The sequence below is a fragment of the Ictidomys tridecemlineatus genome, chromosome 5 (genome assembly GCF_052094955.1).
Source record: "Ictidomys tridecemlineatus isolate mIctTri1 chromosome 5, mIctTri1.hap1, whole genome shotgun sequence".
Lineage (NCBI taxonomy): Eukaryota > Metazoa > Chordata > Mammalia > Rodentia > Sciuridae > Ictidomys > Ictidomys tridecemlineatus.
This window is the reverse complement of record NC_135481.1, coordinates 185,551,407-185,555,387: the sequence shown is the minus strand read 5'-3', so window position 1 is coordinate 185,555,387 and position 3,981 is coordinate 185,551,407. Positions and strand designations below refer to the sequence as shown.

The 3,981-nt window shown below is 39.9% G+C and overlaps 1 pseudogene; it reads right to left on the bottom strand.

Annotated features, from left to right (window-relative positions):
* Nucleotides 1–3,077: 3,077 nt before the first annotated feature.
* Nucleotides 3,078–3,705, bottom strand: LOC101973635 (UPF0669 protein C6orf120 homolog; annotated as a pseudogene).
* Between the last annotated feature and the right edge of the window lie 276 nt (nucleotides 3,706–3,981).

The window sequence follows — 3,981 nt, the reverse complement described above, 5'->3', positions numbered from 1 at the left end:
TCTTGAGACAGGGTCTCACTACGTTGCAAGGCTGGCCTCAAACTCCCGGGCTCAAGTGATCCTTCAGCCTCAGCCTCTTGAATAGCTGGGACTAGAGGGACAGGCAGGCCATGGAACCTGGCTTTTGTTTCATTTTAAAATGAATAGCTGTTGATTGTTTTCCAAGTGATTCTCCTGCTTTTATTTACATGAGCATATAATTGAAAAAAATTTAATAGAGTTTGTTGCATGATTTGGATTGTTCTCAAACCAACTTTGGATTCCCAGGGTATAACCAATTTGGTCATGATGCATTTCGATTTTTACATATTGCTGGATTCTATTTGATGATATTCTGTGGAGGATTTGTTGACACTGATTCGTGAAAGATATTAGTCTGGATTTTTTTTTTTTTTGTAATTTTATTGTCAGATTTGTCATTGGGATGATATTAGTCTCATAAAGTGAGTTGGGAAGTATTTGTCAGTTTTTGTGCTAATTCATCCTTAATGAAAGTCGCTGGTGAAACCACATAGTTTTCTTTGTGGGGATGTGAAGAAAGTTTTAAATTATGATTTTTTTGTTGTTTGTTTTAGTGCTTTGATTTTATTTTTATGTGTCATCTATTTAGAAACTTAGATTGCTGCGCCTTACACATTAGAATGTATATCCATAAACTGAGGCATTGTGACAATTCTAGGTCACTTCAGAATTAGAGCACAATGGGTCAGTTACAATAATTGGACTAGGACATTACACAGATAATTGTGTAACTTTAGAACTTATTTGCATAGTTAACACTGTATGATACTCTATAAAATTTGCCTAGATCTAGGTTTCCCGGGAACCATTGAGAAGCGTGCAACTTAAATAATTATTTAATGTTCTGTAGAAACTCAGATCAGGTATGTAGTGCAACCTGTCCTGCAATTAAACACTTTTTCAAATTGCTGTGTCAGCATAGTATACCAGGACTTGAGAATACTGTTGGAACAGTCCAGAAAAAGGCTGAAAAAAGCCAAGTTCTGTACCAGGTTTTGTATTATTGAGCTTTTTAAAGTATGACAGTGATTGCATTTTGGGAATGGTCCATGTCATTGTGTAGCACCCCGCCCCCCACTTGCAGAATCTTACATAGCTTTGGTTACACTGATCGTTTTTTTAGGGATGTTTACATCTTCCTTTGTTTAGAGAACACAGTAGCGCCCATCCTTCCTACCCCAAATCCACAAGGGATTATCACTAGTGACAGCTAGGGAAGGGGAACTAAATGGTTTAATATTCAGTTCTATAAAATAAAATTCCAGGGGTTGGGGATGTGGCTCAGTGGTAGGTAGAGCACTAGCCTAGCATGTGTGAGGCACTGAGTTCGATTTTCAGCACTGCATAAAAATAAGTTAAATATAGGTATTGTGTTGATGTAAACCTAAAAAAATTAAATAATTATAATGATAATAGAATTCCACTCTATATTAAAGTAACACTTTTTTTTTCCTAGGTCTTGGATTTGTGACTGCTGTCATTGAGCCCCCCAACACCCAGGAAAGTGGGCAGAAGGGGGAAAAACAGCAAAGAGGGATAAAATGCTTTCTAGGGGGCCTAATGTATAGGCACTAAAGTGGAATATTTGGTGCTGATTTATTTATTTATTTATTTTTAGACATTTTATTTTTTAGTTGCAGGTGGACATAAGACCTTTATTTTATTTTTATATGGTGCTGAAGGTCAAACTGAGTGCCTCACGCATGCCAGGCAAGTGTTTTTCCTTTGAGCCACAACCCCAGCCCTGTTGATTTATTTAAAACATTCTCATTTTAAAAATAATTTAGGGCTGGGGATGTGGCTCAAGTGGTAGTGCACTCGCCTGGCATGCATGCAGCCCGGGTTCGATCCTCAGCACCACATACAAACAAAGATGTTGTGTCCGCCAAAAACTAATAAATAAATAAATAAATATTAAAAAAATTTTTTTTTAGTTGTAGGTGGACACAATACCTTTATTTTATTTTTATGTGATGCTGAGGATCAAACCCAGTGTCTCATGCTAGGCTAGAGTTGTACCACTGAGCCACAACCCCAGCCCCTAAAACATTCTAATTTTTATGCCAATAAAAGATTTTTGAAATGAATTCTAAGCTTAAAATCTGCTAGTTGACTCATTTCATCATAAGATACTCTTACCCTTGAAACTAATTACAGAGAGGGGAACTGCTCCTATTGAATTTTTTTTTTTTTAATTTCAGTGCTTTGGTTTTCTCTAAAAAAATGAGTAGAAATATTTAGCAAACTAATTTGAAATATTTTAATTTTCAGACTTAAACATTACTGTTTTTATGACCTTTCCTACTCTGTGGTGGCGTTTGTGGCCTGCCATAAGTAGTATAACAAAGTTATCTAATAACCAAAGAACTTTAGTGATAGGAAGCCCCAAATGATAAAATGGCAAATGGCCTGATAATATTGGTGCAGGGGGGATATAAAATTGTCATTAATTGGCACAGGAACAGATAGAAGATAGCATGTCCCTATTTGGGGCAGACTTGGGTCTTTAGTCCATGCTCAGGGAAATTTAAAAAAATCATCTCATTTCTGACTTGATCTTAGTAAAACTACTGAAAACATGCTGAATTTTATATTTTGATTTTTTTATGTAAGAGCCTAAGTTAAAAAAATATATATATATATTTGTAGATGGACACAATACCTTTATTTTTTATTTATTTAAACGTGGTGCTGAGGATTGAACCCAGTGCCTCACACATGCCAGGCAAGTGCTCTACCACTGAGCCACAATCCCAGCCCCTAAACCTAAGTTATTGTAATACACTTTGGGTTGCCTGACAAACTGATCATAATGGAGAGTCAATGTCTTATTATGCATATTCCTTTATAGAAATTTTGAGCTTCAAAAGAAAAATTGCTTCCTGCTTTTCCTATTTTGGGGATATCAGGTAACAATTCTGAATGGCTTTGTATTTCCACCCCTCACCTAAAAAAAGTAACCAGAATTTCAGCCAGGTAAAAGTAGCCAGGTTCACAGCGAACTGCGATCACCCTCACACATTCCGGGCACAGTGCTCTAGAGTACTTTCAGGGGGTCAGAAAAGAACTTGCAGTACCAGTTTCAAAATGCTAATTAATGTCGTCCGGAAAAGGGACTCCTCTTCTTTCGATGCCTCCTCTGGAGCCTAAGCATGCTTCTGACCCACTTCTGCACCATCTGCGGAGTGAGTGGCCTCACCAAGTGGGTCCTGTTCGACCGTCCAGTTGAAATACACCTCCATCTCGAAGTCGCTCTCGTGGTGAGACCGGTGTCCAAAGACCCCCCTCCCCACCGGGCGCTGGAAGTGTGCTGGGATGAAGGCCACGTCCTGGCGCAGGTGGCCGGCTGCAGTCCGTAGTCGTGGAAGCTGGGGTGGAGGGTGCTGTCCGACACGTGCAGATCTGCAGCGCTTGGAGCCTCTGCATCTTCAGGACCATCTTCCCCTCGTGGTGCAGCCTTAGGTCACTGTAGTTTCCCGCCCTGAACCACGTGCTGCAGGAGCCACTCTTCCAGCTTCCAAGCACTTCCTTAGGGCCACGCCCTGGGAGGCCAGAAGCATCCGCAGGGCCCTCCTACAGGGAGCCGCTCTCCAGGGGGCAGCCACCGCTGGGGCACTCGGCCTGGGCTCTGCCTCACCTGCACCTGCTGCTCTGTCCCCTGGGCACGTGCGGTGCCAGCAGCATCCCGGAGCGCGGGCTTCACACCAGCGATGGAAGAGAAGCAGCTCCGGGAAAACCGAAAGTTTTAAATTATGAGTTCATTTTTTTTATTAGATATATAGCTATTTATTTATTTATTTATTTATTTATTTATTTATTTATTTATTTATTTATTTATTTATTAAAAGGAGAGCTCTGTGACACTGCCCCATAGATTGTTGAGGGCCATAGCCGAGTCAGGATGATGCATGGCATTTTTTTTTTTTTAAAGAGAGAATTTTTTTTTTAAAATTTATTGTT